Here is a 19,300-nt window from a genome sequence, read left to right on the forward strand (position 1 = left end):
GTGATTCCTGACATCGTGAGGTGAAATGGGTGTGTACTAGTTAAATGTGTTTCTACTGAAATACCATAAACGGAACTAGTCCTTCGTGACTACGGAAATCCGTTGGCTGTGGTCAGTTCATCCAAACTCTGCAGAGTCTCAAATCTTTCAATTATCTTGTACTTTGTTCAAGTACTATATTCATCTCATCTTGTCAGGTATCAGCCTCAGTGACAAAACTCCGGTGGGATTTATGTGTGATAAATCCGGTTAAAAGATTATTCTTGTGGATGGACTAATCTTGTTATTTACATTTATTACAAGGCCTGTCTGTGATGTCGCTCAGACGTCCGATGGTGGCATACCTGTTATTTACGTTTGTTGCAAGCCCTGTCTGTGATGTCGCTCAGACGTCCGACTGTGGCATTTCTTTTAAAGCCCTTTATGTGATGTCGCTCAGACATCCGATTGTGGCATTTCTTTTAAAGCCCTTTTTGTGATGTCGCTCAGACGTCCGACTGTGGCATTTCTTTTAAAGCCCTTTATGTGATGTCGCTCAGACGTTCGACTGTGGCAATTCTTTTAAAGCCCTTTATGTGATGTCGCTCAGACGTCCGACTGTGGCATTTCTTTTAAAGCCCTTTATGTGATGTCGCTCAGACGTCCGACTATGGCATTTCTTTTATATACCCTGTCTGTGACGTCGCTCAGATATCCGACAGTGGTATTCTCTTTTAAGCCCTTTATGTGGTGTCGCTTAGACGCCCGACTGCGGCATGCATTTTATTCGTTTACCTTTCGAGGCGTCGCTCTAGACACCCGATCGTTTTTCAGTTATTTATTTTATTAAACAAGTCATGAAATAATATTGTTGTTGTTGTATGAGCATCATTTTTATTCATGACGCATTCATGCATTCATTGATTATATATTTTGTCCGAACTGTCTTGCGAGTACTTTCAAAGTACTCACCTGGCTTGTTGATTTGGCCAGATGTTGATGAAGGCGATCTCATGGATGAAGAGTTTGATAGCGAGTCCGACGCCTAGAGGAGTCCCAGTCAGTCCCGTGCGATCCTGTTTTGGTCATTGTATTATCCGCTTCCGCATCCCCCGAATAAATTCATCGAGCCTCCCCCGACGCTTGATGAGCTGCCAGTTAGGAGTCAAGTTATCCACCACTTTTTCCTCGAGCTAGTAGCATGCCACCACACCCCTGTGTCATAATCGCCCATATGTAAGATATTGGCGAGTTTGTAATAAATTGTTGAGCAGCCTCAGCTCAACCCTGTAATATATTGATGCTACTGGTTCTCTGTTTATCAAGCATTTGTCTACCAGAAAGGATGACTTTTCCTATACTGGGAATTAAAGCTCGATTTTCTCAATATTTATTTATTGAAAAAGTCGGTCGTGACAGACTTGGTAACCAGAGCCAGGCTGACTGTAGGAAGCCACTAGGTGCGATCGCTAATTTGAGTATTAGGATGACAGTGTTTATTCTTGTTTTTACAAAATGTAGTCATCTTTCTGACAGTCAGCATAAAAATTTATGATCTGATCACTCAGAATTTTTGCCTACTTTTTTAGATGGCCGGCAGCGACTGCGAGTCTCAAATGTTCGCCAACGTGCCAGAGGGGTTCGTCAAACTCCTCTCCTTCATCGTTCAGGTCGCGATGGGGCCATCCATGCGCCCAGTCTTCATGCTTTATCCACACAAGATCAACGACAGTCTGACCATGCACCAAGCCGCGGTGCAATTCAGGGGAGGGCGTGTTGAGATGCGCCGCTTCCGTTTCTTGGGGAGAGCCATGCCTATAGAGAGGCATGTTATGCAGATGGCAGCCCGTGAGGCGATAGCTCGTCTTCGAGATGTCCTTCTTGCAATGAAGACCCGTCGCTACCGCTACCTTCCATGCCATGTGCCTTACACCTGTCACTACTCATTCTCTTGCCCTAGAGGAGAGCGAGACGAGGCCTTTGAGATGCTTGTCGAGTACCTCTGAGCCCTGGAGGCAGCCTTTGACAGCATGGTGGACGACCTCGTAGCTGCCCGCATGGACTCAGTTCATGGCTGTGCTACTAACAGGAGGGAACTCCTACACACCGCTCCACCGCTGACTTTTATCTCGTCCTCAGCTTCTCATTCACCTACCATTCTCGCCACTACACGTCGTCTGCCTACCACTGAGGAATTTAACCAGGCTATTGCACCCACTCCCGTTCGCGCTGCATCACTTTTTGCACCCACTCCCATACGTGCTACTCCACCTATTCCGCCCACTCTTATTCAGGGTACTCCGCCTACGCCACCTGCTCCATCAGCTCAGCGCAGCGTTCCTCGTCTGGAACCTATTAGCAAGGACGAAGTTGATTCCCCAATGTCACTGCGTCTCACCCTCGGCAGGCCAAGGGAGATCCTCACCATCTCCGACTGCGCACGCGTAGACGCCATGCGATGTATCGACTTGTGTAATATGTGTATATGTACATACATTGTGAGAAGTAGCATGTTTGCGCATCATGTAGGATCTGGAGGAGTGCACTAGTTTAAATAACATGTCAGGATTATGTACGCATATCCTGAGTGATGTAATGTATAATTATGCCAGCGTGTAAGATATGTAATAGTACTTCTCCGCGTGCAATCGTGTGTTTCCAAAAATATCCTAGAGTTTAAAAATGTTCTTTGTGTGTGATTTTATTGACTTTTGCGACTCTCTTTCTTATCTTACGAGTTCACAAAATATATCCCCAGAGTGAAAGATGTCTCGTCCTTGGACGCGCTCCATGCCAACTCAGCCAGAGGAAAATTATGGCACACCGCAGAACCACAATTTCACTCAGGGTCAGACAAGTCAACGTGACAGTGAAACAGCTTTTACACAAGTTTGTCGTTTGTATGAACAGAGTCAGCGGCAACACCGGGAAATGATCGAGCAATTCATCAATATGGGAAGTAACCGTGGTCAGTATCAACCGCAATACAAATTATCTGAGTAACAAAAGACGCGTCCTCCAACATTTTCTCATACTGACAAGCCTCTTGAGGCTGATGACTGGCTTCGAGACATGGAGAGAAAATTAATTATCGCACAGTGTTCAGACCGTGAGAAAGTATTGTATGCACCACATTATCTCACAGGAGCAGCATCATCGTGGTGGGAAAACTTCCTGCACATGCACCCCAACGAAAATGAAATCACCTGGGAGAATTTCAAAGAAGGTTTTTGTGGGGCACATATTCCTAAGAGAGTCATGAAAATCAAGAAGAAAGAATTTGATGAACTCAAGCAAAGGGCCATGACAGTGTCAGAATACAACAGCCAATTCACTCTGCTGTCTCGCTACGCCAATGAAGAATGCATGACCGAGAGCAACAAGATGGAAAAATTCTTGGAAGGCCTGGCACCCGCCCTTAAGTGCCAGCTAGTTGTGCATACCTTTCCAGATTTTAAAACACTGGTGGATAAGGCCATTACTCTGGAAAATGAGCGACGTAGCCTGGAAGATTTCCGCAAACGCAAAAGGGACCAGACTACTTTTGCTCGCAACCCCAGAAACAAGACGGAAATTCAGAAGGTTAGAACACACAAAACCCCGACAGAAAATTCACGTCCAATCAAGAATTTCCATGCAAGAGACAAAGAGTTCACCTATTGCCCAGGCGTTACCTGTTATGCTTGTGGAGAAGAAGGGCACTATGCCAAGCAGTGCCCCAAGCCAAGGAGCTCAACCCCGAAGCTCAATAATGGTGGCAATAATTCAGCACCAAAGCGAAGCAATTTCAACCCCAACAACAACCACCGGAAAGGTCACTTGAACCACGTGACCCGAGAGGAAGCACAGAACGCCCCAGATATCGTACTCGGTACATACCCCGTCAACACAATACCTGCCATGGTTTTGTTTGATTCTGGAGCTTCTCACTCATTCGTTTCAAAAAGTTTTGCTTTGCAAATTTTTTTTTTCGATGCTTCCCTTGGAAAAATCAATGATCATCAAGTCCCCTGGAATTAAGCAAGTGACCCAGAGTTACTGTCAAAGTGTGGTTATTGAATTTGAAGGATTGAAGTTTTACGCCAACCTTATTGTACTGGAAAGCAAAGGACTGGATGTCATCCTAGGAATGGATTTGTTAACCACCAACAAAGGTTTTATTGACTGCTTCAACCATACCGTGATTCTCACACACCATCATGGGAAGAAAATAAAAGTTTCAGCCAAAGAGAGATAAATACCTCGGCAACCTAGATTAAACAAGGTGGACGTTTCCGAGCTGAACAAGGTTCCAGTAGTATGTGAATTCCCAGACATATTTCCAGAAGAACTACCAGGCATGCCACCGCACCGAGAGATAGAATTCAGCATTGAGCTAGCACCCGGAACCGCTCCTATTTACAAGAAACCTTACAGAATGGCACCATCTGAATTGGTAGAGTTGAAGAAGCAAATAAAAGAATTGTTGGAGAAAGGATATATACGAGCCAGCTCCTCACCTTGGGGTTCTCCAATTTTATTTGCCAAGAAGAAGGATGGAACAATGAGGTTGTGTATTGATTATCGAGCTCTCAACATGGTCACAATCAAGAACAAATACCCAATGCCCCGAATAAATGATTTATTCGATCAGCTCGCACAGGCCAAAGTCTTCTCAAAAATTGACTTGAGATCAGGATACCACCAATTAATAGTACGAACAGAAGATATTCCCAAGACCGCCTTCACCTCCAGATATGGGCTGTATGAGTTCACAGTGATGCCATTCGGGCTAACCAACGCCCCCGCATATTTTGTTCACCTCATAAACAAAGTATTTATGAAGTATATGGACAAGTTTGTTGTGGTATTCATCGATGATATTCTGATATATTCCAAAACACCAGAAGAGCACGCCGAACATCTCAGGATTGTACTCGGAGAACTCAGGAAACATCAACTGTACGCCAAATTCAGCAAATGTGAATTTTGGCTGAGGCAGGTGGGTTTTCTAGGCCACGTGCTAACCCAAGAAGGTATTGCAGTAGACCCGGAAAAAGTCAAGGCCATACTTGGCTGGAAACCACCAGCTAACGTAACGAACGTACGGAGTTTCTTGGGAATGGCAGGCTATTATCGGAGATTTATTGAAGGATTCTCCAATATAGCAAAGCCCATGACAAAATTGCTCAAGAAAGGCAAGAAGTTTGAATGGACAGAAGCATGTGAGAAAAGCTTCCAAGAGCTGAAAAGCAAATTAACAACGGCACCAGTACTAATTGTGCCAGATATACACAAGAATTTGGAGGTATATTGTGACGCATCCCGGAAAGGCCTCAGATGCGTATTGATGCAAGAAGGCAAGGTAGTTGCGTATGTCTCTAGACAACTACGCAAGCATGAGGAGAATTATCCCACTCATGACTTGGAATTAGCAGCGGTCATCCATGCACTCAAGGAATGGAGACACCTTCTACTTGGGAATCGTTGTGAGATACACACAGACCATAAGAGTCTTAAGTATATTTTCACACAGCCAGAGTTAAATTTACGGCAACGATGCTGGTTAGAGTTGGTGAAGGATTATGATGTTGGAATCCACTATCATCCCGGAAAAGCAAATGTTGTGGCAGATGCACTTAGTCAATATCCCAGCTCGGACGACAACATTATACCAAAGTTGAGGCCAGAATTTCAGCAGGAATTTGCCCGACTCAATCTAATAATGGTTACCGAAGGCAGTGTGTTGAATATAGAAATACAGCCTACCCTGATGGAAAGGATCAAGGAAGCCCAGCACGGACACCCCAGCATTGAGGGCATAAAAAGAAAAGTGTGTTTGGGAAGAGCCTCAGAATTCAACGTAGATGAGCAAGGGATATTGTGGTATGGAGAGAGGCTATGCGTACCAAATGTCAAGGACCTCAAACAACAGATATTGACTGAAAGTCACACAGCTCCGTATTCAATCCATCCTGGAGGGACAAAAATGTACAAAGATCTTCAGGAAAAATTTTGGTGGCACGGTATGAAGAGAGATATAGCCACGTTCATTGCATGTTGTGACTCTTGTCAACATATCAAGGCCGAACACCAGAAACCAGCACGACTGTTACAGCCAAATAAGATACCCGAGTGGAAATGGGACGAGATTGGAATGGACTTTATCGTTGGACTGCCAGGGTCACGACACGGAAACGATGCCATATGGGTCATAACCGACAGATTAACCAAGGTGGCACATTTTATTCCGGTAAAGACAACTTACACCACTCAGAGACTGGCCAGACTTTATCTTGCCTGTATCGTCTGCCTGCATGGAGTCCCTAAGACTATCATCTCCGATAGAGGCACACAGTTTGTCTCTATATTTTGGGATCACCTACAACAGGCACTGGGAACCCAACTAGCCTTCAGTACTGCATACCATCCCCAGACTGATGGGCAGACGGAACGCGTAAACCAAATCCTAGAAGACATGCTAAGAGCCTGTGTCCTCACCTACGGGAACAGTTGGGAAGAAAGTTTGCCATATGTAGAGTTCGCATATAACAACAGCTATCAAGCCAGCTTGCAAATGGCACCCTTTGAAGCTCTATATGGGAGAAGATGTCGTACCCCGCTAAATTGGTCAGAGACCAGAGACAGCCATATCTTTGGCCCAGATATGCTCAAGGAGGCCGAGGAGAAAGTTAAGACAATTAGAGAACGACTCAAAACAGCTCAAAGTCGGCAAAAGAGTTATTACGACCGAAAGCATCGGGAAATCAGTTTTGAACCCAGAGAATTGGTATACCTGAGAGTTTCTCCTATGAAGGGTCTGCAATGATTCAAGATTAAGGGGAAACTAGCACCAAGATTCATCGGACCATTTCATATAGTGGCCCGAAGAGGCACGGTAGCCTACCAGCTAGACCTACCCGGAGACTTATCTGGTATCCACAACGTGTTTCACATCTCGCAGTTGAGAAAATATGTGAGCAACCCAGAGAAGCAAGTTTCCCATGAGAATATTGACATGCAACCGGACCTCACTTACCGGGAGCACCCAATAAAAATATTAGAAGAGTCTGAAAGGAGGACCCAAGAGAAAACCATTATGTTTTTCAAAGTTCAGTGGAGTAATCACACCGAGAATGAAGCAACTTGGGAGAGCGAGGATTTTCTTCGGACAGAGCACCCACACCTATTTAAGGATCAGCTGAAATCTCGGGGACGAGATTTTTCCTAAGGGGGTAGGTGTTGTGACACTCCAAAAATTTTGTGATTTTTGTTTTCAGAAAGAGCCTTGCTTGGTTTGAAAGAAGGTCATTTAAACCCTCCCTAAAAACCATCTTCTAAGTTTCCCCTCTCAAAAATCTTTTTCTTGGATTTAGTTTCTTTTAAGAAGAAAACCTTTTTCATTTTGGGTCTTTCCTTTGATTTTGATCCACTCTGGTTTACCATGCCTCCTATGGTAAAACTCCCCCAAAAACCCCTCCTCCCACTTTGGTACAACCCAAACATTCTGTCCAAACTAATAAAATCCATTTTTGGATTTTATTCCAATTATTTCTCTTTCCAAAATAATTCTGTCTTTCTTTTGAGCCTAGGTGATTTGCAAAGCAAGTGCCCTAATGCATTTGATTTTTGACCTCAACTCAATACCTCTGGATAGTCCTTTGTACCCACAACCTAGAACCATCTTGATCCACTCTTCTTCTTTTCAAATATTTCAAATTTCACTCACTACAAGTTTGGACCAGATTTGCCAAATTTGGTGAAATTCATATCTACACTTCTCCAAAAATTCTACCAAAATCCAGGCAACCTCTGGTTGCAATGAGAGACCACTCCACCGAAAATCAGCTCAAGGAAAATCCCTAGATGCCAGAATCATTCTGTCGAACACCTTGCATGCACTAGTACTGTTCATATTCAGGAAATTCAGAGTTCAGTGTCGTTCTCCATCAGTAAACTTCAGTCACATGTCCACAGTGCCCTTGGCACGTTGCTCGCAGCCTATCCCTCTTGTCCGGAGCTTCACACGAACGCTTGGCACGTTCCTGGCATCGGTGGTGCCCTAGCCCGCCTACGCCGGCGTGCTTTGCGGCGGCAGAACCACCGTAGCGGCCGACAGGGAGCAAAACTGCGGCGTAACGCCGTTCGACGCCGCCCAAGCGTCCTGGTAGCTCCGCGTGGCCACCTCCTTGCCAGCACACGCATGCGGCACCGTCGCCGTGGCCTGGCACGCGCAGAGCGCGTTCTCTGTCGTCGACGGGCCGTGCGGCCGTTCCGTCGAGGGCAGGCCGTAAACCTCCCTCCCGTGCTGAGCTGGACCCTGAAATGGCACCACTACTCCACCTAGGCGATGCTCAAGCTCCTAAGCCGACCGTCCAACCACAGCGCCGCCGTAATCAACTCGCCGGACTTATCCATTCACGGCAACCGACTCGGGCCGGCTATATATAGCACCCCCGAGCCTGCTCTCGCCCCCGCACGACTCCACCACCTCACTAGACCCCGCCTAGCCACTGGGAGAGCCTCGAGGGGCCCTTCTTCCCGGACTCCGGCCACCCCGTTCCGCCTTGGCCTCCACCTCGATTCGCTCCGGTGAGGCCGTCTCCGGCGCCCTAACTTCGTCAGCAACCCTCTCAAGCAACTAGGAGACTAACCCCGACTCCTATTTGATCCCCGCAGCTCCCTCCGGCGATACACGATTGCCCAAACCGCCGTCCGCCGGAGCAAGGGCCGCCGTCTACACAGGGCTCGCCGGCGACCACCACCACCACCCACAGACGCGGAACGGTGCATTGATCTCGAAGGTAACCCCCGATAACCTTGCCTCGCCGTGGATCGCCGCCGGCGACCACCGCACCTCTCGGGCACCGTCGCGCTCTGTTTCTCTGTTTGAAATTTCAAACCCGACAGGTGGAGCCCACCTGTCAGCCTCACAGCCATTTCTTTTAAACGAAACGTTATTCTGGACTTTTCCGCAGAGCCCCCTGGAAACTTTCTGTTTCATTACACATGGGTCCTTGGACCAAAACTCTTATAACTTTTAAACAGAAAATGATTTTTGATTGATTCCTTTTCTGTCATCTTTATTTTTCTGTCTAGTTTTTTGTCACATTTATTTTAAAAATATTTGGAACAGTTTTCTCTACACTAACGGTATTTTACGTTGCGTACGTATTTTTCTTATACCGTAGATACCGGAGGAGGTGACGGAGCTGCAAACTTCACACAGTTAAACTCCGACTACTCCGAACCATGCAAGCATGTTTGAACTCTTGATATGATGAGTGTTGTTGCATGTTTGCATTTTAGTATAGTCATGGCATGTTTATGAACATTACTTTGAATGTTATATTTCATGCACATAAGCGGAAAGTAAGTTTTGGAAAGCATTATGTTGTTGGATACATATTTGCATAGCCATGTGTTGGCATGAGGATGGGTAAGATGGTAGTGTTGTGACATGCCAGTCTTATGCCAGATTATTTGACCTCCGTGTCATCGTGAAACAAATCACATTTCCATTCATTCCTTCCTATACTGTCACATGTTTTCCGAAAGGAATATGGCATAGTAAGTTGCAAATCGTTTTCCTGGTACACACCAAATAGAGAGGCCGGGATGAGGGTTCCATGGCCCTGGATTAAAGCCCGTCATCCGGTCAGAGGGCATGGGTGTTTCCGGTTAGGACCGAGAGGGGGGCACCCCTTAGAGCGCGCGTATAGAAATTTGATCCCATGCTATTCGACGTTGTGGCCTCCCCGTCTCAAAGTTTTTCTTGGACGTTGTCCAGGGTGATTCCTGACATCGTGAGGTGAAATGGGTGTGTACTAGTTAAATGTGTTTCTACTGAAATACCGTAAACGGAACTAGTCCTTCGTGACTAGGGAAATCCGTTGGCTGTGGTCAGTTCATCCAAACTCTGCAGAGTCTCAAATCTTTCAACTATCTTGTACTTTGTTCAAGTACTATATTCATCTTATCTTGTCAGGTATCAGCCTCAGTGACTAAACTCCGGTGGGATTTATGTGTGATAAATCCGGTTAAAAGATTATTCTTGTGGATGGACTAATCTTGTTATTTACATTTATTACAAGCCCTGTCTGTGATGTCGCTCAGACGTCCGATGGTGGCATACCTGTTATTTACATTTGTTGCAAGACCTGTCTGTGATGTCGCTCAGACGTCCGACTGTGGCATTTCTTTTAAAGCCCTTTATGTGATGTCGCTCAGACGTCCGACTGTGGCATTTCTTTTAAAGCCCTTTTTGTGATGTCGCTCAGATGTCCGACTGTGGCATTTCTTTTAAAGCCCGTTATGTGATGTCGCTCAGACGTCCGACTGTGGTAGTTCTTTTAAAGCCCTTTATTGGATGTCGCTCAGACGTCCGACTATGGCATTTCTTTTAAAGCCCTTTATGTGATGTCGCTCAGACGTCCGACTGTGCCATTTCTTTTAAAGCCCTTTATGTGATGTCGCTCAGACGTCCGACTATGGCATTTCTTTTATAAACCCTGTCTGTGACGTCGCTCAGATATCCGACAGTGGTATTCTCTTTTAAGCCCTTTATGTGGTGTCGCTTAGACGCCCGACTGCGGCATGCATTTTATTTGTTTACCTTTCGAGGCGTCGCTCCAGACACCCGATTAGTTTTGAGTTATTTATTTTATTTAACAAGTCATGAAATAATATTGTTGTTGTTGTATGAGCATCATTTTTATTCATGACGCATTCATGCATTCATTGATTATATCTTTTGTCCGAACTGTCTTGCGAGTACTTCCAAAGTATTCACCTGGCTTGTTGATTTGGCCAGATGTTGATGAAGGCGATCTCATGGATGAAGAGTTTGATAGCGAGTCTGATGCCTAGAGGAGTCCCAGTCAGTCCCGTGCGATCCTGTTTTGGTCATTGTATTATCCGCTTCCGCATCCCCCGAATAAATTCATCGAGCCTCCCCCGACGCTCAATGAGCTGCCAGTTAGGAGTCAAGTTATCCACCACTTTTTCCTCGAGCTAGTAGCATGCCACCACACCCCTGTGTCATAATCGCCCATATGTAAGATATTGGCGAGTTTGTAATAAATTGTTGAGCAGCCTCAGCACAACCCTGTAATATATTGATGCTACTGGTTCTCTGTTTATCAAGCATTTGTCTACCAGAAAGGATGACTTTTTCCTATACTGGGAATTAAAGATCGATTTTCTCAATATTTAATTATTGAAAAAGTCGGTCGTGACAAAAATATACCAACATCACGGATCCCCTTACCTTCCCTTCGTTGGGAGAGAAGAATAGTGGCAGATGCGAGTGTTGCCTTTCTTGAAGACGGTGAGGGAGAAGGGGATTCAGCGAGGAGTGAAATGATGGTTGCTTCGTCCGTCAAACTTAGACTGCGGGGAGGTGGGGTTTTGTGATACGACAGCTCGTTACTGCCGCGCTACGACCGAGGTGACTCTCCGCCTGCATACTGCCTCTTAATTTGGTGGATGGCATTTGGGCCTGCACGCTGCATGGCCCACATGTCGGTGAACAAAAGTATAATGGCATTCAGTAGAGGGAGACATTTCAATGACCTAAGAGGAGCCAGAAGCGGTAGAGTGTCTCCACTGTACTAGTAGTAATTGTTTCTCTGGGCCCAAGACAAAACAACCAATCCACACTAGTAAATAGTAAAATCAATTCAAAAGGCGCTACCCACACCCAGCACACCCCCCCTCCCCCACAAAAAAAACTTGGGTGCTCTTCTTCCTCCTTGCTCCCACCCACCTCATGTCAGCTCGCTCCACTCATACCCCCAAATTCCTCACCTCACTCCTACAAAAAAACCCAGCTCCCCTACTTCCTAACTCCTAAAGAAAACCCCCAGCTCCCCTTCTTCTTCGCTCGCACTACAACTAGGCTCGTCATTCGTTACTCTGCTCAAATCCGTGAGCGCGACGCGACGCCCTCGAGGAAAATGGAGTCGGCTGACCCCAGCGCCAAGAAGATGAGGCTCCCGCCAATGGCGATGCCTGTTGTAGATCCTGCACCCGGCTGCGTGGGGAGAAGCGGCAACCCTGCCCCCACCGGATCCCAGGAACCCGTAGAATCTCGGGTGAACCGCCTCAGCGATCTCCTAGATGCCGTCCTTGGGGAGATCATCTCGCTTCTCCCCACCAAGGATTGCTGCCGCACCCAAGTCCTCTCAATTCGGTGGCGCCCTCTATGGCACGCCGTGCCCCTTAATCTCGAGTGTCGTCAGCTATCTCTCTTCAATGATTTTGAAATCCCCAGAGCCATCATCTCCTCCCACCAGGGCTCCGTTCAAAGCCTCTGCATCCCGTCATGCTACCTGAGCAAGCATACCATGCCCTGCACGGTGGACGCCTGGCTGAAATCCCTTGAATTCACAGAACTACAGCTGCTTGAGTTCTACTATTCCCTTGGAAATCACATACCACATACAGAACGCCATGAACTTGTGCCCTCAGCACCGATGTCCATCTCGCCGTTTTCCTCCTCTCTCCACACCGCCACCTTTGCGCTGTGCTACCTTCTAGACAATCTGGTACTAAACCTTCGACTTCCATTTCTCAAGAAACTTTCACTTGTGCGGGTTCATATATCGGAGGCCTCATTGCACAGCATCATCCACTCCAGTTGCCCTACGATGGAGTGCTTGGTGCTTGTTTTCACAGTTAGAATCGGTTGTCTCCAAATAAAGTCGCCTAACCTTGTAGGAATTGCAATTTCTTTTGACGGAAGGCAGCTCATCATCCAAGATGCCCCTTCACTTGATAGGTTGATCCTTGATTCTAGTTATTCACCATTGCAAATAACCGTCCTCTCTGCGCCTAAACTGGAGACCTTGGGTGTAATACATGATCTCTGTGCTCATTTCAATATGGTGTTTGGCTCCACAGTTCTTCAGGTACTTTATATTATCATCTACACTTGTAACCATATGCTGCATTTTAAATTTCTGCGCATAATTTATATATCATCTTGGAGTACACATTTTGTACTAATATTATGTTCTATGCTCAACGAAGAGTTTCTCCATGGATGGCCTATCAATGGTGCTAGATTCTGTCAAGATCTTATATATCCAAATGAATAGTTTTGATCTGAACAAGATTATTGGCTTGCTGCAATGCTTTCCATGTCTGGAGAAGTTGTATATAAAGGTCATAATTTCACGCACATTGGAAGCCCGCATATAGTGTCCTAGAATTAACCGTTCAGCTGTTGCTCTTTCGACACTCTTCTTTTAGACCTTAACTATTTTCAATTTTCATGTCTATTTAGGCAACAGGACGGGGTAAGAAAGTTATAACCAATTGGTGGATTCGTAAGCATCGGAATTTTCTCACTTCTCATGAGATTTGATTGAAGACAATAACGCTAGAACGATATGTAGCCAACCATGCAAACACAAGATTTGTCACATTCTTTCTGCTGAATGCGAGGTTACTATTGTCCATCAGGCTTAAGTTTATCAGCAACATGGTTTTGACGGATGGGTATGTCGAAGAGCAAAAAAAGGAGTTTTAGGTGGACAAAAGAGCTTTTGAACGTGCCGGGCTTCTATTTACAACATATTGTGGTCATAATCCAGTAAATTTTACGATCCAGGATGTTCATTCTATGGACCTGACCGATCCATTTGACTGCGACTGCCGAAAATAGTGCTGGAGTTAGATATTGTTACCCTTTACAATCTGGGTTTTTTGTAAACCTGATGAACAATCAACCCTCGTGCATTTGTACAGTTTGTAAGCTGGAGTTAGATGTTCCTGCCCTTTTCAACTCGGCTGTGACTGTCATATTTTCTTTGAAACAAGGCAAATGGCTTGCCATTCATTCAATTTAGAGTGAAATATTGTAACAAATCACAACCACGGGAAATAACATCACTCACGCCAGCTGCTTGAGCTCACTGTGCATTACAGAAGCCAAGTGACAAGCCCCCACCACCCCCACCAGTCAACCCTCGTACTCCCCTTCGCTTGCGACTGGACCGGCGCATCTTCAACGGCTCCTGTTCATTCCATCCGAGGCCTCGCCGTCGTCCTCCTCCTTGCGGCCTTGGTTCGCTCGCCATGCGCGGTGCGCCGCCCTCTTGCTTTGTCAACGTCGTCAACAACCGTGAGGAACAAGGAGATGACTGTACGTGGAGAGGATGACAGTAGGGACCCACCAGCGTCATGGCAGTACGCAAGCAAGTGCCTCTATAGTACAAGCCCAAAAATATGGTTCCTCCTAATGGTTGGACATCTGGGGCTCACGCCATCGTCAACGTAGTCAATAAACGAGAGAATTACACTACGAGTGGCTGACACCAGGGACCCAGCAAGTCGCACAGTTTTTTTTAGGAACAAGCAGTTTTTTTTGAGACAATGAGGAACAAGCAGTTGTTATTTATAGTAGTTTTAGCGACGGATCAGGGTAACAACGGGGCTGTGCGGGGGCTGTGGCCCGTCTAGCCATGGTTTTACTTATGTTTACCACATCATGAGCCCAGTTGTGTTTTTTCTTGCTGAAAATAGCTAGCCCGGTTCTATTTTTTTAAAGAAATACCCAAACAAGGCCTACTTGCTTTATCGTCCCAGCTGGGCTGCAAATGTTTCAAGACGAGGATAGTTTCATTCGGTTTGCCCAGAAATGGCCTATACATTTTTAAAATACATCAAACCGGGAATTGGTTTCATTTTTTCATTACAAGATCTTAAATTCCATTGATTTTTATGCGTGGACAATTATTTGGATTTTATATTTATATAAATTATTTTTCAAAATAGTTTGAATGTGAATCGATAATTCTGGATTCTAAACAGTTGACCGCACCGAAATATGCAAAATTTCGTATACTTTTTCACCGTGGCCACAATATGGGGTGTAATGCTAACAAAAAAAAGATGGGCTCCAAAAAAAATCTGAAGAATTAGCAAATGGACTGTACATTATTAGAAATAATGGCAGATGGGTTGTATGCTGTTTTCCATAGATTTGATGCTGACTTGTGCGCCTACTACAGGTTGACGCGTGTGCTTTCATAAAAAAAGGTTGACGCACACGCAACACCCTGTCAACTTAGTCAACACACGAGAGCAGTGACTGTTGGATATCCATCCAACGGCTGTCGTGCTTCTTCAATCTCTGCTCTTCATACTCCAGCCACTCAAACAAGCGTCGGCGGGACTGCCTGCTCCCTCCTCCCGCGGCCGTCTATGCTTCCCCGCAGGCCTCACGGCCCCACCGTACTCCCATCGCTGGACTAGCCATCCCACTACACACCCACACATGCTGTTATTCTCCGGCAACGACAGACGAACCAGTAAACCCTCGTTCAGTCATACTCCCCTCCGCGTGGGAAACAACTGCTGAGTCTTCCCTACCTCCGTCTCGTTCCCTTCCTAGGCCTCGCCGTTGTCCACTGCCATGGTGCTCTCGGCGTGACCTGGTCAACGTGGTCAATGAACGACATCCATCGGAAGTGGACTATACGTGGAGAGGCTGACAGTTGGGTCCACGGCCGCATGCAAGGAAATGCCTCCTTATTACGTGCAAAATAATGATTCCTCCACCTGACAGCTAGGACCCACAGGAAGGGCCTCTGTATTTCGCGAAAAAAACGTTCCCCCTGCTGACAGGTCGGACCCACCAGCTATATCTTCGCACGCAAGGAAGTGCCTCCTTATTATGCCCAAAAAAATGAATACCCCCTGCTAGCTGGGACCCACCATATTGTTGGGCTGACTTGTGGGCCTACTAAGTTGACGGGGACGGAGGGCTTTGTCAACTTAGTCAATACTCCAGTGACCGTATGATGTCCATCCAACGGCCATATGGCTTCTCCAACCTCTGGTCTTCTTGCTCCAGCCGCCCAAAGCAGCGCCAGTCGTGCCGCCTGCTCCTGCCTCCCGTGGCTGGCTGTGCTACCGCCTGCTCCTGCCTCCGCGGCCCGGCTCCGCGTCCTCCCCTTCCTAGGCCTCGCCGTCGTACACCGCCGTGGTGCTCTCGGCGCAGCGTGGTCAATGTGGTCAACGACCGACTTCCATCGGAAGAGTACTATACGTGGAGAGGCTGACAGCTGGGTCCACGACAGCCGCAAGGAAGTGCCTCCTTATTACGCGGAAAATGATTATTCCTCCACCTGACAGCGGGGACCCACCGGACGGGCCACCAGTATTTTGGGAAATAAATTGTTTCCCCCTGACTGCTGGGACCCACCGGACGGGCCACCGTATTTTGCGAAAAAACGTTCCCCCTGCTATCAGCTCGGACCCACCGGAAGTGCCTACTTATTACGCACAAAAAAATGAATACTCCCCTGGCTAGCTAGGACCCACCTTGGTGGGAGGCTGTCTTGTGTGCCTACTAAGTTGACGGGGCCGAAGGGCTTTGTCAACTTAGTCAATATGAACTATTCTAGCTCCAGTGACCGTACGATGTTCATCCAACGGCCGTAGTGCTTCTTCAACCTCTGGTCTTCTTGCTCCAACCGCCCAAACCAGCGCCAGTCGTGTCGCATGCTCCTGCCTCCCAGGGCCGGCTATGCTGCCGCGGAGGCCTCACCGCCCCCTACTATTCCCACCACTATCCAGGCCCTGCGGCAACGGTAGCCTCACACCACAGCCACACCAGTGAACCCTCGTACTCCTCTCCGCGTGGGCTTCCACTGCCGCATCGTCCCCTTCCTAGGCCTTGTCGTCGTCCACCGCCGTGGTGCTCTCCGCGCGGCGTGGTCAACGTGGTCAAGGAACGACTTCCATCGGAAGAGTACTGTATGTGGAGAGGCTGACAATTGGGTCCCAATTTTTTTGTGATTTGCCAATTAAGTCGCTTTGTCAGGCATGTTGGGCTGCAAATCTTTCAAGACGAGGAGAGCTTTTCATTCGGCTGGCCGAGAAAATGGCCCATCAGTAATGAGAAATGGGCTGTACATTTTAAAACACATCAAACCGGCAATTAGTTTCAAATATATATTTTTTCATTTCAAGATTTTAAATTAAATTAATTTTTATGCGTGGAGAATTTGTTGGATTTTATATTGATATACATTTATTTTTAAAATCAGTTTGAATGTGAGTCGAAATTTCGGGATTAAAAACAGTTCGGACCGCACCGAAATATGCAAAATTTTGTATATTTTTTTAACCGTGGCTATAATATGGGCTGTAATGCTAACAAAAAGAATATGGGCTCCAAAAAAACCTTAAGAATTAGGAAATGGGCTGTAAATTATTAGAAATAATGGCAGATGGGTTGTATGATGTTTTCCACAGATTGGAGGCTATCCTAGAAAAACAGGTTGACGCACAAGCAGTGACAGTTGGATGTCCATCCAACGGCCGTCGTGCTTCTTCAATCTCTGCTCTTCCTGCTCCAGCCGCTAAAACAAGCTCCAGCGGGACTGCCTGCTCCCCCCTCCCCGCAGCCGGCTGTGCTGCCGCGCAGGCCTCACCGCCCCACCATACTCCCATCGCTGGCCTAGCCATCCCTCTACTCACCCAGACCTGCTGTTATTCTCCGGCGATGGCAGACGAACCAGTAAACCCTCGTTCAGTCATACTCCCCTGCCTCTGTGTCGTTCCCTGCCTCTGTGTCGTTCCCTTCCTAGGCCTCGCCGTCGTCCATCGCCCCGGTGCTCTCGGCACGGCCTGGTCAACGTGGTCAATGACCAACATGCATCTGAAGTGGACTATACGTGGAGAGGCCGACAGCTGGGTCCATGGCCGCACGCAAGGAAATGCCTCCTTATTACGCGCAAAATAATGATTCATCCACCTGACATCAGGGACCCACCGAAAGTGCCTTAGTATTTCGCGAAAAAAACATTACCGCCGTTGACAGCTCAGACCCACCAGCTACATCTTCACACGCAAGGAAGTGCCTCCTTATTACGCACAAAAAAAATGAATACTCCCCCTGTTAGCTGGGACCCAATATAGTGGCTGGCTGACTTGTGGGCCTACTAAGTTGACGGGGACAGAGGGCTTTGTCAACTTAGTCAATATGCACGATTCTAGCTCCAGTGACTGTACGATGTCCATCCAACGGCCGTAGTGCTTTTTCAACCTCTGGTCTTCTTGCTCCAGCCGCCCAAGAAAGCGCCGGTCGTGCCTCGTGCTCCTGCCTCCCGTGGTCGGCTGCGGTACGGCGGAGGCCTCACCGCCACCTACTACTCCCACTGCTGGCCAGGCCATCCCTCTACTCACCCACACCCCCTGTTATTCTGCGGCGACGGCAGCCTCACACCCCAGCGAAACAGTGAACCCTCGTACTCCTATACACGTGGGCATCCACTGTCGCGTCTTCCCCGGCTCCGCGTCGTCCCCTTCCTAGGCCTCGCCGTCGTCCACCGCCCTGGTGCTCTCGGTGCGGCATGGTCAATGTGGTCAAGGAACGTATTCCATGGGACGTGGACTGTACATGGAGAGGCTGACAGCTGGGTCCACGGCCGCAGCAAGGAAGTGCCTCCTTATTACGCGCAAAATAATTATTCCTCCACCTGACAGCGGGGACGCACCGGACGGGCCACCATATTTTGCGAAAAAAACATTTCCCCCTGACAGCTGGGACCCACCAGCTACACCTTCGCACGCAAGGAAGTGCATCGGGGCAAAAAAAATGATTCGCCCCCCTGACTGCTGGGACCCACCAGCTACATCTTCGCACGCAAAGGAAGTGCGTCCGGGCAAAAAAAATGATTCGCCCCTCTGACTGCTGGGACCCACCAGCTACATTTTTGCACGCGAGGAACTGCCTGACAGTCGGGACCCACCTGGTCGAAGCGTATGTAGCGTTGTCATTCTGGTCACGACCTTGTACGTACATATATACGGGTCGATTTAGAGGCGCGCACGGGTCATAGTAGAGGCGCATACGTGTCATAGTAGAGGCGCACACGTAGCATGTACACGTACGTACAACGGCCAGGGTGCAAGAAAGAAAATACAGCCACGTATGTCTACATATGGGCGGGGTCTCGAACTCCTAGTCGCGCATACGTACGGCGAGGGCTCGTGTTCATGGGGAGGCAATGGAATGCGTCGTGTTCATGGGGAGGCAACGAAATGCATCGTGTTCATGGGGAGGCAACGGAAGGCGTCGTGTTCATGGGGAGGCAATGGAATGCATCGTGTTCATTGGGAGGCAACAGAACACGTGGGAGCCAACCGGCTTGGACGGAACAGGCGATGGAAACGAGGCATGGCGTACCGCAGAACGGAGGAAACGGACCTCCTACAGTCGAAACGGGGGTCTTGTTGATCGGGAGGGGTGTGGCGTACCGCAAAACGGACGAAACGGACCACCTACGGTCGAAACGGGGGTCCTGTTGATCGGGAGGGGTGTGGC

This window comes from Triticum dicoccoides, chromosome 2B, assembly GCF_002162155.2.
Source record: "Triticum dicoccoides isolate Atlit2015 ecotype Zavitan chromosome 2B, WEW_v2.0, whole genome shotgun sequence".
NCBI classification, from domain to species: Eukaryota; Viridiplantae; Streptophyta; class Magnoliopsida; order Poales; family Poaceae; genus Triticum; species Triticum dicoccoides.